This window comes from Bradysia coprophila, chromosome IV, assembly GCF_014529535.1.
Source record: "Bradysia coprophila strain Holo2 chromosome IV, BU_Bcop_v1, whole genome shotgun sequence".
In the NCBI taxonomy this organism is placed as follows: domain Eukaryota; kingdom Metazoa; phylum Arthropoda; class Insecta; order Diptera; family Sciaridae; genus Bradysia; species Bradysia coprophila.
Window position 1 is genome coordinate 8,995,812 of NC_050738.1, and position 19,706 is coordinate 9,015,517.

The 19,706-nt window shown below is 34.8% G+C and overlaps 1 protein-coding gene across 1 annotated transcript in view; it reads left to right on the forward strand.

The window, feature by feature from the left end:
* The first annotated feature begins 11,132 nt into the window (after positions 1–11,132).
* LOC119066962 overlaps positions 11,133–19,706 on the forward strand; it is a 135,419-nt gene continuing 126,845 nt past the window's right edge. Inside the window, exon 1 of the mRNA XM_037169694.1 lies at positions 11,133–11,663. The gene's annotated coding sequence lies outside the window, so the exon portion shown is untranslated. The remainder of the gene's footprint in view (positions 11,664–19,706) is intronic.

The window sequence follows — 19,706 nt, forward strand, 5'->3', positions numbered from 1 at the left end:
CCATCAGCCAGCTTATCGAAGAGAAACTTCGGTTCCCTAAACAGAACAAGGCCATGCATAAACGAGCAACGCCGACGCTTCAGATACGTCATAATGTCACAACCTAACAATCCTTCAACGTGATCCCGAGTACTGTCGTAGCGCCTCAATCCATACACAAAACGCACACAGGCACTAAAAGCTCCCTCCAACGACCGAGCATCAGCGGCCGACAAATTTGTCGAATAAACCGAGTCACAATACGTAAAGGCCGGCAGTACAAGAGACTTAATCAGCATCATCCGAATCTTACGAGAGAAAACATGACCTTGATGCCAGAGACTACGAAGTCTAGCAAATACCCTGGAACAGATCAAGCGCACCTGGTCTCTGAATGTCAGTCTTTTGTCCATGACAAGTCCTAGGTTAAGAACCTTGTCTGCATATGGAATGACTACACCACCTAGCAGGACAGGAGGGAACAAATTCGACGACAAGAATCTAGAATCCTCGAATACAATGGCTTGGGACTTATTGGCATTTAGCTTCAAAGAATTTTCGCGAGCCCACCGATGAACTGCATAGAGGTCCTGGTTGATACGAAAAACAGCCTGATTGGCTGTACTCTTTGGGCTGGAATACATCAACTGCACGTCGTCTGCGAACATATGGTGCGACGTAGACTTCAGGCAAGTCGGCAAGTCATTAATATACATCGAAAACAACAACGGACCTAAAACCGAGCCTTGCGGTATTCCGGCGCGAATTCCAGTCAACTCCGAAAAGTGGCCGTCAATACAGACGGATTGGAAGCGATCACTTAGGTAGCATCGGATAAGGCTCACGGCAGAAGATGAAAAACCGAAGTTCGAAGCAAGCTTACGGAGCAGTTTGCCGTGATGGAGGGAATCGAAAGCTTTGGAAAAATCTAATAGCACCATAACAGTCACAAAATTCTTGTCAAACGACTTCCTTATTTCATCCGATATTCGCAAAAGAGCCGCACAAGTACTGTGATGCGACCTAAACCCTGACTGGTAGTCGTCGAGAAGCGCATTAGCGTCGAGGCACGTTGAAATCTGTTCTTTTGCTAAAATTTCGAAAACCTTCGACAAACAGGGCAAGATACTGATTGGCCGAAAATCATCGAGACCACGAGACCTAGTCTTCTTATGGACAGGAAGTTAAACAATTTGCGTTCTTCGAATTTCAGGTCTTCCCAGTTTCTAAGATAAAATCACCTCTTTAAAGTAACGTTATTTGGTATCTTGAAGCACGACTAATCCCAAGTGGTGTAGCAGCTATTTTGGAATAATTCATAAATTAACCGATTCATACAGTGTATTAAGTACCTTATTTGACGTTTTAAAAATGAACCGCTTCTGCCTGGTTTATTTTACTTTGCGGTGGGTTTTTCAGTTCTCCGACTCCCGCTTCACTATGTATATCCATCGAGCGATCTATTTCAACCCAATGAAAGTATAAACCAGGCATAGTCTGTTCATACAAACCGGAGGACATAGCGTTTTCATATAAACAAATCAGGCCAAACAGACCAGGTTTGTATGAACAGACCATACCTGGTTTGTACATTCATTGCTAACTACGACATTTATGTTCAAAGTACACATTCGAACATCACTGTCATTTTGGTGTCAATATTATCGATAACCGATCCCATGTTCTCCCATCATTTTGGGAGTATTGGAAGAAGGTAGAACACAGCACTTCACCTGTGATTATTGCCCCGCATCAACAAAAATTCACATCGCGTTAAAAATGAAAACTCACTTTTCATCTTTTTATCCCTAGTCATGTAAAATACTATTATGCAACCGATGTGCAAAGTTCCTTATTAAGCTTTAGATGTGTAATTATGACACGAGGCCGTGTGTCATAATACACACCGTGAGCCTTATAAAATACTTAAATACTTAGCATCGAATTGCATACAATAGCAACTACACTAAGGACCATTTATTAGTGAACGTTTACACTTGTATAAAAATTGGGCTACCCTTCTAAAAGTTAATTTTTCTCATTGTAAAGTAGGTAAAATTATCAGTGAGTGTAAACGTTCTCGTATAAATGGTTCTTATCAACAGCACGACAACGTTTTATGCCATCTAAAGTTCCCAAATTTTGCATATTATGATGTTGAGTGGCATAAATAACTATTTCTACTTTTATCCCTACTTTTAATTTCAATTTTGACGAGTTGTGAGATTTTAGTCCGACCCGCAGGGGTCTTTAATGTAAAATCTATTACTTCATTAATTTTGACGAAAATTTTCCTTGCAGTAGAATACTTTCCAAAGCTCATTTTACTCGATAACAGATGACCGATGACTGTGAGAATTTCGTAACATGAACATAAAGCCACAAATCATTATCATGTTAATCTGGCATATCGGCATTTCACATACTTTTCTCACCACCTCTATGAGCACAATGAAGGCATATACTCAAATCCAAGCTTCCCGGTTTTAATATAATGCCATCAAAGCATAATATTCTACGATTTACCGAACCAAACCTTCGTTTAGAAGAAATTAGGTCGCCCGCATTTATGGTATTCAAAGCAAACTATGGTATAGAGAAGTGAGTGTGTTGTGTGTCGGCGGTAATATTGTATATACGGAGTGTGTGTGTTTGCATTTTACTTGATATACATATAATATAGCAATGTACGAGTGTCCTTTTCCATAAATGACCTTTTTTTATTGCGTTATCTTGGTAATCAATCTCTCAACCACTTTACCAATGTTGAGAGGACAGCAAATTGACTTTCATTTCAAAAACGAGTGTACCAGGCTGTTTCTGTACATTATGGAAGGCTATTACGGGTCTGGTCTTTTTTTCTTATTATGAAAAGGAAACCCAGTTCGTTTTTATATGAATACGCATGTTTGTTGACATGTTGATAATAACTAGATAGGAGTGCGATGAAATGGTTAAGTCACATCATTATAGCAGGATTGCTAATGATTAGCATCCGCATTAAAACGTTCTCGAGCGTTGTGTTGTAAGGTGCTATTTTTAATGTCAAAAGATACAGATGAATAGTATCACTTTGCAACACACTGTGCAACACACTGTTCCTTCTTTTCTGCGTATAAGTGCTTATCATTTTCATATATTATACAATTTTAATTCGGTATCAGTTGAGTAGAGGTCAATTTTTTACAATTCAAAAATATATATTTTTTTTTTAGTTATTATACAATGTCGTTTTATGTAATTTATGCAACTCAGCATCATAATGTTGCAAAATTTGCAAACACATTCTGCACATGATGGATGATGCTTAGCTGGATAATAGTTAATTTCCTAACGCATGCTTAAGGGCTTTCTTAGCGAATGAGAAGTTTCCAGTACGAGGCGGAGGCAAGTTCTGGAATCGAATTCGCCAGCATAAGTTAGGAACGACGCTTTTAATAAACAACGGCAGAAATACGTGACGAAGTCGCGATATTTCAGCACTAGCAAGGAAAGTAATTATTATGTAGACAACGTAAGAACAACGCACTTCAAGCAAAAGTGATACTCTAAATAGGGTACTGAAACTTGACAGTGCTTCATACAAAATTTTACACTGTAAAAAGAGTGTGGATAAAATGTCATACAAAGCTGTCATTAATAGCACTTTTGCTTGAAGTGCGTTGGTAAGAAGCATAATGTAGAAAAGAAGAAATTGAGAATCTTTATTCGGGCGTATTCGCATAGTCGGTTGGCCTGTAGAGGCGCCGCATTTTTTTATAGTACTTCATTCTTACTGGACTATTTTTTTGTGAAACAGCTTCACATTGATTCATTCCTATGAAATGTCACAGCAGTGAAGTTGGTTCACATGAAAATAAGCGCAGTGACAGCAGTAATTTTATGACAGAATGTACTAAAATATGGAAAAACTCTATTACATTTCTTCTTAGTTTCTAAACATCATTCTCCTATGCATTCAGAATGTCAATCATTTTAAAAGTTACATGGGAAGGCAACGATGGGGAAATACACGAGCAAACTCTGTCTCGCCTACTTCCATCGGTGCTTTGATTGGCGAAATATTTCCTTCTATTGGCTTGGCATACCATTTTCTTCTATTGGCCAAAAATAGCAAATAACACCTGTCCTCGGAAAACAATTAGAATGTCACAAAATTGGTTGAACTAAACCGCAATTTCGAAGCAGGCTGCTGATATAATAGACAGACATTTTTGACACATAAGTGAGTGAAATGTAGAGATTTAGCGTTTGAAAGTGGAGTCCAAAATACCGAATGTCAAATTACCACAGTAAATTAATAATCTTAAACTAGTATGTTGTCTTACAATTATTGTAAAGTTGATTCGCTCCGCTCGTAAGGAAAACTTGAGTCGTGTGCTGAAAAAATCTCATTACAATACGTGTAACACATCATGCTTTGTGCCAACAGAGAATTGAAATAGACAAATGCACAAAAGATCGTAATTTTCATTGTAACACTCGTCGAATGTTGTAATAACTCATACAATCTCCATATCAACACTTAGTTTTGGAATTTTGGACTTTTCAATCTAGTTATCGCTACAGAAATCCGTCGTATTTCAATTCTCGGTGGCACAAAAGTTTGTTTGAAGTATTTCGCGTAAATCGAAGTGATCCAGTTTCGGCCAGGAAATAGTTCTGCGTGTGCGCTTTTTGTAGTGTCCCAACACGACAGAGTAAAGGTAAGCAGGCAGGAGCGCTTGTTTGACTAGGGACCTGAATAATCTAGTAGCCCTTTATATTTTGCGAATAAAATTTTTCAATTTATGTCAGTGTTCATTTGAGTTCATTTTCATACAGTGTATTAGGTCCCTTATTTGACGTTTCGAAAATGAACCGCTACTGCCTGGTTTATTTTACTTTGCCGTGGTCCCAAACAAAAATTACGACTAATTCGCCGAAATAATTTTAAAGTCAAATTATTTTAATGAAACAGTGTCGATGTGGTGAAAATTCGATTTTTATAAGTAATTTGGCTTCGATTGTGCAATTTAGTGTTCAATTACTTGAATTTATGTGCTGAAGTATTATGCGAATATCGAATATCGAAATGACGCTACGTTAGAAAGACCTCCGCACTTTCCATTTTGAATTTAGACCGCACTTACGGCGTGAATTCATGTAAACAGAAATTCTTGACATGTTGTGAAGATAATCGTAAGTGACACATCAAATCTGATATTAATTTGTCCAAAAAACGAGTTTTAGGCGGAAATGCTTTTATTTGATTGACACAGGCTATTTAATGAGGAAACAAAAAATTCAAAAATGCAAAAAAAAATTATGGAAATTCTTCCACAATTTTTGCAATTTTTACAGGCTGTCGTGATTTTAAGAGTGCAGACATTTTGGAAAAACTCCTAGATGAATATTTAGACCTTCAACGAATTTTTGCCAATTTTGCAGCAATTCTCACATTATCAAACATTTCGTGTTTCATGTCGATGACACATTTTGTACGTAATTTTGGTAACAAACAAAATCCATACAAATCAACGTTGGCGCCTTTGTATAGAGCCTTTGCTACCATACATTTGTGGTACTCACTCATTTCGTATATTTACTTTTGTTTCAGCGCTCGAACAAAATATTTGTATGAAGCTTGACAGCTGCGATAAAAGTCTAAACGCTAGGAGCTGTGCTATGGTTACATACATTCCTGTATTTTCCGTTTTCTTTGTCATCATTTAATGGATTTTATGTATTTTCTGACGTAGGATCCTGACTTTCAGTCAAAACTGTCTTTTCGTATGTTATTGATTAAAACTTTAACCTTTTAGAAACGGCAGACGTTAAATCTATTACTGCTTTTGTTTAAACTAATCCGTTGTGTTTGATACCGATACGACATCTTTTACTTCATTTGTAAAGCATTGCATAAAGTAGAATGCTATTCGGAGTTAATCGCTTATTTTAGTCATCGTTGACGACAGCAGGTGACTAGCTGTTTCTGAAAGCTTGTCCAGAAAGTACCAGAGAACCCTCAATTGATTTTAAAATAAAAACCGAAATAGGGAAAATACAATGCACCTGATGACCAGTACTAAGTTACGTAAGATAGTTAAATTAAGTGAACTATAATTTTAGATCGATAAAAATGAATCGAAAGCTTTATTTCAACTTCCGAATAAGCTTATGTGTTCGGCCTGTCTTCTGTCATTTCAAAAATGTTATATCAACATTATATTCCAATTTATAGTCGTCATTTGTTTCATATTAATAATACAAACGTTGCTCTTTATCAAGTTTACGTGGAAGTTATATACCATACCTTTTTCCGACTCTACTTTATAGTCAAGGTTAATCGATGAAGAAGTGCCCTTGGCAAAATACCGATAAATTTTAAGGAAAAAAAGACATTTTACATTTAAAAGCAACAAAAGTCTTTACAAAGTACATTATACCTCGTTAAAAAGCGATAAACTTCATCATATCTACTACGTGTAACGGTGTAACCCTCCTTCAGCAACGTGAAGAAAAATATTTGAAAATACCTCTAACATTGAAAAATAACTCTTATCGTCTATCTCGCCTTTAGATTAAGTTCATTATGATTTTGCACTGTAAAATTTTCAGATGTATATGGATTCACATAATAATTTAGCACAAGAAGCATTGGGAATCCGTTGGAATTTTTCGACATCATAATAATAAATTTTGATGTTTATTCCATCAATATTTAAGGCAAGACATAAATTTTTGTCGCCATAAAAACATCTTTATAAATGCCGCAAATTCACCAAATATATCCATCAAGCTAATAAATCGAAATAATTTCAACCACCATCAGGGGTGGTAAATGTAATATAATTTCAGTTTATATTTATCAGACATTTTACCGTTTTTACCATTACAACGAAAACTTAATCAATTAAATTTAACAACAAAGAATTTTATCCTTTAGCAAAACTGCTCGCCATGTAATCAATGAATTTTATCAAACCAGCATCATAATGTGCAAAATTATTTAGAGCCTAATAGCGTACTTTTTGCACTTGATGCCATAAATAATCATTTTTCATTACTTTTTGCTTGTATCGCTTATACCTATAGTTTGATGGAAAATCTCCTATACTTCGTTAGTTTTGAATATTTTCACAAGTTTCTACTTACATTTGAATTTAATTTTCAATGTCTTCGAAGGCCTTATCTAAAGGTTATGGTACTTTCGGACGTAATCACACTTAAGTTTCGTTAAGTGTTTCATTCATTTATTTGTATGAATCGTTTTTAACTTGAATGTGTATTCTTAACGTTGATGCCATTCAAACGTCCCTGAAGATGATCTAATAATAGTACGCTACCTCAACAAACTGTGTGGGAAGAAACAACCAGGTTATCGCTACAAAATTACGAAACCTGTTATTTCATTTGTGTAAAGTATCTCGCTTAAATTCTTCATAAACGATGCTTAACGAAGCCAAAGCTAACACCTATTTTTGTCGTAGTTCGATAGCAGATTTTTATGGCTGCCGAAACCACTCTCAAAATGATTGCATTACACAACGTTTACTCTCTATTTTAAGTAAACCTAATCCACGCCATTAGTCGTATAAATTTATACGTCAGAGAGAGCTTTTTTAGGTCTTTTTTCCATAGGAAATATCTGGTAACCAATCGCTCATAGCAGACTTTGCAATTTGAAAGTTTGGTAGTTGTACCCCCAAAATATTTAGCAGCAAAGATGTTTACCGTTTGAGAGCTACGCACCGAATGACGAAATTATTCTGCCTGCTTGCCTATTTATAACTCAAATATTTGGTAGTTGACTACCACGTTGGTAAATTGCAATGCTACTATGAGCAAACCAACACCAGGCAAATCAATTATTATTTGTTATCTGGTAACCGATCGCTCATAGCAGACATTGCAATTTGGTAGTTATTGGTAGTTAGACCCCCAAAATATTTAGCAGCAAAGATGTTTACCGTTTGAGAGCTACGCACCGAATGACGAAATTATTCCGACTGCTTGCCTTTTTATAACGCAAATATTTGGTAGTTGACTACCACGTTGGTAAGTTGCAATGCTACTATGAGCAAACCAACACCAGGCAAATCAATTATTTTTTGTTATCTGGTAACCAATCGCTCATAGCAGACATTGCAATTTGAAAGTTTGGTAGTTGTTGGTAGTTGGACCCCCAAAATATTTAGCAGCAAAGATGTTTCTTACTCGAGAGACGCACACCGACTGACGAAATTACTCTGCCTGCTTGCCTATTTATAACTCAAATATTTGGTAGTTGACTACCTCGGTGGTAAATTGCAATGCTACTATGAGCAAACCAACACCAGGCAAATAAATTATTATTTGTTATCTGGTAACCGATCGCTCATAGCAGACATTGCAATTTGGTAGTTGTTGGTAGTTAGACCCCCAAACTATATAGCAGCAAAGATGTTTCTTACTCGAGAGACGCACACCGACTGACGAAATTATTCGGCCTGCTGGTCAATTTATAAATCGAGTATTTGGTAGTTGACTACCAAAGTGGTAGTTGACTGACTACCAAAGTGGTAGTTGACTGACTACCAAAGTGGTAGTTGACTGACTACCAAAGTGGTAGTTGACTGACTACCAAAGTGGTAGTTGACTGACTACCAAAGTGGTAGTTGACTGACTACCAAAGTGGTAGTTGACTACCAAAGTGGTAGTTGACTACCAACATGGTAGTTGACTAATACGGATGTTGTAGATATGTTTACTGTTTGAGAGCTGCACACCGACTGATGAAATTAATCGGCTTGCTTGCCTATTTATAATTCCAAAATTTTGTAGTTGAATACCAAAGTGGTACTTGAATGAGTACCAAGCTAGTAGTAAACAGAAATTGAAAAAAAATGAAAAAAGACCTCACCAGGCTTCAGCCGGTCTATTCTTGTTCTTCTTTGTTACGATCTGTCAGTTTTTCTATTTCGCGATTTAGTATGGAAATGAAAACTAAAATTGAGATATCTTTGCTGTTTTAAGTGGTTTTTCATATTTTTTTGAACCAAAATGGTTTAAATTGTGTTTGGAATCGATTAAGGGCATATTTTGTTGAATTTGAACTTTAGAGCCTCGTCAATTCTCCGCTATCAAAATTTTTTCTCCGCCAAAAACGGATTTGTTCCACAGTTTTTCCGGCTCTTTCCATCCCCGAAAGTTTTGGTTGTCCTCCCACATAACTCGGCGGTTTGCTGATGGTAAATTTTCAGAATCTGTAAAATCGTCTATCAGCGGACGCCTGAGTTAGTATGGTAAACGAATAAAACTTGGTGGAGACAATAGAGCGTAAAAAATCATGGAACAAATCCGTTATTGGCGAAGAAAAAATTTTGATAGCGGAGATCGCCGTAGAATATGGATTTGAAAATGCAGACCTCCGCCAATTGCAATAGTTTTGTATGACCAGTTACCTCAGCAAATTTTTAACACTTTGAGGCAATAGAGGAAGGATCAGTCTAATGCCTGAAACTACGATTTTTTCTTGAAACTAGAGTTTTCAGTCTTAAAAATTGTAACGCAACAGACCGTTATTGGCAAAATCTGCCCTTCATTAAGGTTAGCTTTCTTAGTTTTTGATGGAAGCACGGGCTTTCAGGTGGTATAATGTTACAATGCAATGCATAATGCATGTGTGTTGGCAACTTGGAAAAATTAAACCCATATAACCAGTAATGAATAATGAACGAAGCATGTGAGAACGAATTCCTTACTCTATTTTCTTCAGCTCATGCAAACAAAAGTGCTTGAATACGGGTGACAAAGTTATACGCACGCATGTGTCAGATTTTCAAAAGAATCATTCCTATGTTAGAAGTTCACTTATGAATCTTGAACAAATGTATTTAGCCTAGAAGTGAGCAACGGTACTGAGATTAAAAATCACCAATTTTTATTTTTTGTTTCATATAACAACAGTACGTATCAGTTTCCGCTTGTATTGCTTACACCCACTTACATCATCAAAAAGTATCTACAGGTTTCCGAGGTTTCCTTACCTTTTTATGAAATATATGACACAAAATCTTTTACTTCATTTGTTGCGACATACATTTGGCTATATAAGATCTCATTTACCAAATATTCATTGCTTTATTTTGTCATTTCTGTCCATAACAGGTGGTGGTTGTGGTGTTTATATTTTCTGCAACAGCTCCGCGAAAAGTGAACTTTTTCATGAGTCGTTCGGGTGACTTGGATAGGTCTTTTTTCACTGAGTATTCACTGACAAGATTTTTCATTATGCCACTCACTGGAGTGGTACAATGTAATTATTATGCAACTTGTTGCGAAATAGTTGCATTATTACATTCAAATGTGTGGCATAATGAAAAATCCCGGGTTACGGGGCGACTATTCTCGTATTTTCGTAGCTCCAAATATTCTTAACTTGACAGTTCTTATAGGATTTTATACACGCAACTGTCAAGTTACGAATATTTAATATTACGAAAATACGAGAATCGTCGCCCTGAGATCGTTCCCTACACACTTGTAGTTTGTTTGACAAAAATACGTCGAGGTAAAATTTATTTATTTTCAGGTGACAGCTGTCAAAGTGTATTTATACGCAATATTCAAGGCTGGATATACGAGCGTATATCGAGTATAAGAAAAATGCAAGGAATTCCCCTATTGTATAATAATCTATAAACATTTTGATGATATGACCTGCCTGTCTTCAACGTAGCAAATGATGACTTCTGACATACAATTAAAAATTTACCTTCCCCAGATAAAGTGGGAAACACTCAACATTAACAATTTTAATTCATTCACATATTTGCAGAGATAGACCCGACAGGCCATTATAGTTTTTTTTTTTTGCGATTTCCACCCTACACCAACACAATTTTTATTAAAACATTTCTGATAAATACCGGATTAGCTTCAGTGATTACACAGAGAAGAGCGTGAGAGAACTCGTCATCGGAGAAGGGAGATTATGACATTTTCCCATAGTTTTTGAACGAAATGCGTATTGCGCAACTCAATGGAAAATACCCCTGAAATAATTTTGGAATAGAATCCCCTTCATGCGACTAAACGAATAGAACACGAACGTTTGAATGCGGCGCACACATCTTTTCTTTACATTCACAAAAATTATGATTATATTCAGTTCTAACTGAATGCTTGCTGTGTGCATAACACTTATATTTGTGTACGGAAATAAACTATAAAGCGGTTTATACGCGATTTTTTCAGCAGGACGAAACAAATTTTTGTGCATGGATGAGTCTGTTATTGCTGTACTTAGTTACGCATTCAATGTGGTGTAATGTAATGTGGTTGGTTGTGGAAAAATACTGTTTTTTATTCTATTTTCCAATGAATTTTTCAATTTGTGTTTATTGAATGGTCGTATAAGCTCTTTTGTTCCATTTATTATTCAGAGGAATAGAGGAAGCTGCGTATAAAAACAGTCGAGTGGTTGAACAGATATATATCGAACTGTTTACTGTTACATAACAAAAAAGTTCTGGTTTAATAAACTACATTCGCTTTTAACGAGCATAAACTGTTGTTTAATATTTAAATGATTTGAACAGCAGCAAAAAGTTGATGTTAACAAATGAAAGTGAATTTTGCGTAGCAGTTGGTGAGATACTCCTTCAGGATAAGCTAATCATTGGATTAAAATCAGAGGATTAGAAACTAGCGTAACTCAGGTAAGAAATGTTTTGTTAAAATGAATTTGATTAGGGTCTTTTACTACCGCACTGCGATGTTGTAAGATTCCTCACAGGACGTGGTTGCCGAAAGTTACAACAATCGTAGTGTTGAACAATTGATAATCTAGACTCTAGACTCGTGTCTGTATCATTTTGGTCTTAATGATGAAATGAAGATCATCAAATCGTTATGTTACCAGTGTGTATTAATGCTAGTGAGATAGACCAGGCTTCATGACTTCAAATTTCACTAGCAGACACGAAAAGGGTTCATTATGCGTCTACTAGAGCTGTCCAAAATTGTAATAGCTCTTGATGTTTCACATTGTAATGAAATGGCTTGTACCACAATTCTGTTGTCAGAAGATTTCTCTGAGGAATTAACATTAAATGTAACCCGAAAGTTTTTGAACGATTTTATACATTTTTAACGTGTATAATCGCAGCTCCTGCCAACCTCCCAACCTGTCAGTTATATGGAGAAAAACGAATATTCGCTCTTGTGAAAACGAGAAAGGGTGTGTTTGCTTAAACAGACAAACTTTCACTCGTACTCGACATATATAACGGTAAGAAAGCCACACATTTTAATCATAAATGACGGTATTTTTTTACGTTGTGACGTTATTATTCACCGGAGAATTGACTTCAGTAAGATGTTTGTGTTTCGGTGACTCGGTTAAGTAATTGCTCCCGACGTTGTCATTTGTGACTTCTTTCGTTCTATTAAAAATTCATTATAATTATGTCTTCCGATTTACCCGAATCGGGTGATTGCTGAACGTTGAAATCTATAGAATTGAATAATTAAATAATTTTCTTTTATTTAAGTTATCGAAACCGATACTGTTGACAGTGCGGTACACCACATAATTGCGAAGAACTTTCTTCTGCGTATAATATGGCTGATAAATAATCATTTAAAAATTTATTGATAGTCAGTCAATTTAAGTGTACCGTGGTTCGATGTAGAATTTCCATTTGACTTCGCAGCAAACAATTTCTTTTATTTACATCAAATAATAAATATCATAGCGAACAGAAACGGAAACCTATCTACTAGCATGAACGGAAAAAAAAGTTTGTGATAAGTTTGTGCTATTAATTATGAAACTTTTATAAATATTTTGCTATTTTGGTATCGTAGCTACTTGTATGGTTGAGGGTAGGGAAAAAAAACTTTTTTCGGCAGTGTGGTCTTTACAGATAAGTGATTTTGGTTTGAAGAGGATTATGCAGCATACCAGAACACAACCTTAGAACACGTGAAGAGATTTTCGAAGAGTTTTGGAGATTAAAGAGGATGTAGGGTTTTTGCTTATGTAGTTGTGTTAAATTCGTGTGCACACAACATAATAATATATATCGTCGGGTAATGTATCGTGTCGTGATGAGAATAATTTATCGGATTTGCAAAACGAAAGTCTTGCAAAATTATTTGTGTTAGTTTTGAATGAAGGAAAATTATTTATGGGCATTGAGTTGGCGCTCTCTCTTTCTTTCGTTTGAAGTGGCATGTCTAGCTTTGATTACTGCTGAGCTTAAGATAAAAAGAAAACTTTTTCGAGTGTTTGGGTGAGATTCATTTCCATCTTTAGTTGAGAATAAAACTTCTGACTGCGCTTCGTAAACAAAATAGTGTAAGGTCGGGGTATGTTTGTAACACTGAGGAAGGGAAGAAACAGTTTCTATTTTTACTCGGTAAACATATTTTAGCTGACAAATAATTGTGTGACTTACAAATACTCGATAAAACTTCAAACAAAAAAGAAACAGATGTAGTCGCTATGTGGCGATATAAGAAGTTGGACAGTAATAATAGGGAGATTGCGATTTTCACTAATCATTACAATTGACGTAAAACTTTTGGGAAACATTTTAAAGCTTCGGCTATATAACTGCGAGGTAACTGCGTCAAGAACTCCGCTATCGCTACGTTTATGATGATAAAACATTTTATATGAAGAAGTTACTTATAGTTTCCGACTTTTTATGTGAACTTATAACACTGAGTGAAAATCGCAATCGCAAATCATAAATTGTCATTTTTTATTCAGGCCGACCAATCACATTCTCTCATCAGATAGAGACCCAAAATAACCACTTTTTGTGTCACTATTTCTATCACTTTTTCCTACTTTTTGTCAATTTTATTATGGAATTCGTTATTTATTATACAAGGTGAAAATCGAATGTTCTAAATCCTTGGACGTTTTCACCACCTGGGTCAAAAACGCACTTTTTTGTTCCTAGTAAGATAATATTCCCATTGCATTTTGGATGGAAAATATAAGGTTATTCACACCGCACCTATGAAGTATGTTCAGAGAGGGGAAAAAAATTGGAAAAGTTGGAGGGACAGATGTAACCGAGAAAATGAAATTTCCTACTTTTTTCCCGAAGCCAGCACAACATTTTTCATCGGAAAGGCTTCTGAAGTTTCGGCTTAGGTGAGAAAATGACTATTTTTCTGCCTGCGTTGTGAAAAACAATAAAGAATCATAGAAACAAAAACTTTGTGTGAACAACTGGCTTAAAGAGTATACACACAATTTGAACAATTTCGTCAATTTAAAGAACGATTAGGCGTTAATTAATATACAATTGGAACACCTTCGGTCTTCACTCAAATTACACCAAAAAATAATGGTTCCACCACAATGTCGAGACCAAAATCATTTTCGAAATATAATCGCTATGAAGTATCTGCTAAATGAAACGTGTCTAGAGATTGGAAGCCTCTTTCGTCCCAGCCACATACCCCGTAGGTTCATTAACACAATCCGGCTAAAATGCTTTTCTCATTTACACTTGATCTTGGATTTTATATAAATCTTTACTTTCCAAAGTCAAGATAAACATTCTGAACGTAATATCAGCGTCAATATAGCAGTGTAATGTATACCCTGCGATGTATAGTATATAGACACGGTTCACATAGATTGTGTTCCTTTATCAAATTACAGAAGGGCACATTATTATATCTTAACTATGTTCTAACGCGACAAAATTGTTCTACTTTAAAAGGTATTAGATAAAAAGGGTATAAGCTGGCAATGTTTGCCCAGTCGGCGGCTACATTAATCTATCTTTTCACAAATATAAACGATCTCTATGTATATTTATACAAGCGAACACGGAGCGTATAAGAACCTGTAAAGAATTTTACATACTAATTTGGCAAAAGTAAGACGTGAAAATCGTTTTATTTACAAAATTGTATAAAGCACAAGTAAAGGTTTTAAGATCGTTTTTTGTTCGGTCTTCTTATCTAGATATTATTTTTTGTGTCCTTTTCAATACTCATTTCGTAATTTAATTAAACATAGAAATCTGATGCGCGTTCAAAAGAATGTACCGAGCACAATCGCAGCTCAAACGTTGATGGGGACTTTTTTTCCCTCTACACTTTCTTCATTTCGTAAAAGATTTATTCTTCTAATTTGTATATTTCTTCACTGAACCACTGAAGTAAGATTATTTCTCTTTCTCATATTCCGTAAAACAAAATTGGCATAGATTCGAGCAACCCAATGTAGAGAGGAGGGTGTCTGTTTTCATCAACTCAAATTCAACAATTATACATTTGCAGATTTAAGTGATGTCTAAGAAACTTTCGACAGAAAAGTTTGCAAATCCAGTTCAACAATAATTTAATTCCATAACTGAAAACTTATAACCAGTCATACACAAGTAGAACTAGAGGAAAACATTAGAAGCTACATACTTTCTTACGTATTTGTTGCCACCTTCCAATTATTTCGTTGTCTATAAGAAACCTACTGACCCACATTAAATTCTATATTACATTTTCCTTTCCTCTCTTCGACTCAATGATAAAACTTTGCTAAATTTATTCCATTAAAATGGTACCATATCCTGTCTAATATCCATTTTAAACGTAACTTTCGAACATTTCCAATATATGGTGCAATTTCGTTTGTTATACTCTTCTTTCACTCGATACGTACGAAATAAACAACTTATTTCAGAATCGGTGTGGTTAGTTTAGGTGAACATGTAGTTTTACTTGGAATATATATATATTTAGTAGTTACTGCACCCAAGTACTGCGGTACACCCATTTGTTGAGGTCTATATAAAATTCCCGACAATCTACCGTATCGATGCATATTAGAACTTTCATAAACCAATTAGTTTCATTCCAAAGAACAAGTTAATGAGTGAAAGAAAATTTATTGGTGAGTGCTAAGCATATGGATTTGTGAATTTTCTACCTTCGTAACATGAATAATTCAATAAACTTCCAACTTTTTTTTTTTTTGGTGTGTTGCGATAAATTATTAGATTTTGTTGGACATTTTCGAGTGAGTTTTGTGTTTATTCGATTAAGCTTCAGTTTTTTTTTTAAATAAAATTATACTTTTAAAATGTTGAATGACGAAGAAGGTTCTTTTGGTGGCACGTGACACGAATAATATTTTTAGAATTGGTTGCAATTATTGAATGAGAATGTTCTATTACACATTTTACAAATCATCGCCCTAAATGACTCCACCCATATATATCGTACATCAATTTATAAGGGAAAAAAAGCGTAAACGAATTTGGCAGAACATTGAACTCTTAATCGATATTGTTTGGAATGGGTATTTCGAATTGGCAATAAATCGCAAACTTACACGTGTCGAACTCCCGTATATTCAATTATTTAGGCATCTTCGTAAAATTATCTCGTAGACAAAGCTATTCGTTGCGGAAACTTTGTTTACTTTCCCGTTAAAAAATACCGATCGAAAACCTTAAACGTGAAATGTCTGAAATCTAAATTTTAGAATTTGAATTTTGAAATTTGTTTTTACTCGATAGAAAGTTCATGATCTCTTGAAACGTATTATAACAAATAACAGAAAAACAACTTAAATCTGTTATCACTGAAGGAGAATTCATTGAAGAATTGGATGCTGAAGACTTTTTACATTCACAAAAATTCGTTTATTTTTGCATTGTTCCAAAACTTTCCATTGCTTTATCGATCAAATGGATTACAAGTCAAATTTATGGTCGTGACAACTCAACTTTTCGCATTTTTAACTCGACATGCCAGACCTTCCAACAAAAACTTTATTTTTCAATTGCATTCTTCACTAGGCCTTCATTTTGACAACCGTTTGGATTTTCTATGATGCGTGATGATTAAGATACGATATACATTTCAGCACACCTATGTTTCTGTCTAGTCATCTGTTAACGACGATGACCACAACTATGAGTGATGAGCCTGGACTGTTCTAATATTATGGAAAAGATAATGGCATAACTAATGAAGTAAAAGATTTTTTGCATAGAACACAAAGAGATGCGTTAAACGAAAGGAATAACAGATTCAATTGTTATATCGTTGTTCTCTTCGGTGTTTGTAAATGGTTAAATAAATAAAAGAACTTGACGGTGCCCTCGAACAAGATCCTTAACATTTTTGTGTGAACTAATTATAAAACAAAAAGATTTGGTCAAAACTTTCAAAATATGCACATTCAGTCGTGTTGCAAAATGATCCAATCAAATAATATGGTGCGGTAACTGCGTTCTTTGTTATCACGGACGGTTTCATTCACATCCTCGCATCGCTACATCGAGGCTGAATTGAAAATCTAATAAAGTAAAATTTTAAAAAAAGGTTGGAAGCTCATCCACTATTAAGTCTACGGTCTTATGAAATCCAATCGATAAAGAGGGACACACAGCATGCACACACGAGTTATTTAACTAGCAATTTACTTTGAGTTTCAATTTATTGTTTGTTTTTTAAATCGTGTTACACGTTTGTTCTTCTTATCTTTACACTAAGAGCACGTCAACGAAGTGGTCACAAATTGAATTACCCAAAAAGCTTCTTTTTATTTCTATTTTGTCAAAAGATTCGTTTTCTTTTTATATTTATTTACTTCGGCCATACGGAATGTATGCTTTGTTTCCTCTAATTTTTTTGTTATTATTGTTGTTGTATCCATGTTATTGTAAGATATGTCTTCAAAACATCTACTTGATTGTACGATGTATATACCTACTACGTACATTGAAGTACATATCTCGAAAATTGGATGTCTTTTTGTAAATATTTCCTGTAAGAAAATGGTTGAACTGAAGATTTTTTTTTTCTTTGCTAGTTCTTCTATGGTTAACTTGCTTAAATTCAAAGAGTTGCATCCTTATGCTCAACAGAAATATATTTTTTTTATTATTATTTTTCCTTAAAAGAAAAATATTTTTTGAAGTTTATATCATTGAAAGCGATCTTTTTGTTTCTTTCAAAGACTTCTTGGCCTGACCTGATTTTTGCAAGAAAAATACATTTTATTATTATTATTGTTATTTTGTAAGTATTTTTCTATTGTCTTTTCACTCGGTTAAATTTTCATTTTATTATTTTCTTATAAGTATACATAACGGAGCATGGGGAGGTTAATATTTTCTTGGATATATTTTTCATTTAAATTTCAAAATATATTTTTACAAAACTTGTTTTTGAAAGGGTTCGGCCATTATAATGCTGACATCTTCCTCATTGTTCTTGAGATCATATTAAACGGTTGAATAGCTACGAAATGTTGAACGCAAAACAACATATTAGATTGTGTAGTTTGTAGCATATCGGAAGTATTCGCATGGATGAGACAAATGAAATAATGGTAGTTCATTTGAATGAAACGACAACATTATTCAGTCTTCAGCATCAATGGAATCACAATGCACGTAAACGATTTCTTCAATATAAATATTTCCAATTTTCCCTAGGTCAATCTTGACTTAACAACATAAAAATTGTTGTCCCTCTGTCCATTTATTGGGAGCTTTAACAAAAAACAGATTTATATATAGAGAGGAAAGAAGCTTTCCGAAGAAAACCAATTCAACAATAATGAAAAATAAAATGCGATGTTTGTTTGCCCGAGTTAAAAGAAGAAAAAAAAGTCAAACAAAAAATACGTTCTCATTTATCTCAACTTTCTTTCAATTTTGTATACTGTAAGATACAGCCATCCACTCACTGTGTGTGTTTTGTGTATGTTACCCAGATCTGTCTCCCATGTAAAGCTTTTGATTTATCGTCCCGTGAGACAAATCGAATCAAATATTGCTAACAACAGAAATAAAATAAAGTTATCACATGAGTGAGTTTGCTGTTGAATTCGAATTATTTGTTCAAGATTTTTTTCGTCTCCTCTATCAAAATTCGTAGGAAATTGTAATTTTTATTAATGTTCGTCGTAAATTAGAGCAAATTATTTATTCTGTACAGTCGATATGGAGACAAGCTAGGCCAGAAAGTGCTAATCATCTGTTATCGACAGAAACAAAAAAAAAGGTCATAGCGTCATAGCACAACGAAAGTCAAAACGATTAAGGCAATACAGTCGTTTTTTGGCGCCAAGAGCAATTCTTAAATGGGCGCCAATTATAAATGGTGAGCACTAAATGTGAATTATGACTCTAGGTGACTCGAAAAACTTTTTTTGTACCCTGAAGTAGCAGATTTAGCAATGAAATTGAGACACGCCTACAGATGGTTAAAGTTGTGCTTCGCGCACGACAAAACGACGATTTACAATTTGTAAATGACCCCTAACAATGGACCATTTTCTGGAAAACATTTCCCAATATTTTCTTAAATTTTCCCACATTTTCCAGATTTTCAAAAAAAAAATATTTTGCCGAAAATTTTGAAAAGAGTAAGAAAATTCCGGAAAACGTGAGCAAATTCTGAAAAAATGGTAAAACATTTTCCCAAAAATAGTCCAATGAGCTAATGACTCCTAACATTTATAAATAACACATGTTAAATGATGTATAAAAATGACGTGTTCCATGTCCCACTGCGTACGCCAAAATGTATAGAGAAAATTTCTAAAATTTATGAACCATACGATTCTGTCAGACTAAGTCTCCTCCCCCTGTAGATTGTGCGTATTTGATGAATGACCCCTTAAAATAGTTCAATGTAGAATGAAGTTCCTCATAATGTGGATGTTAACTGTGTTCATTTAAAAACACAAAAAAGATGAGCTCAGTCAGTGT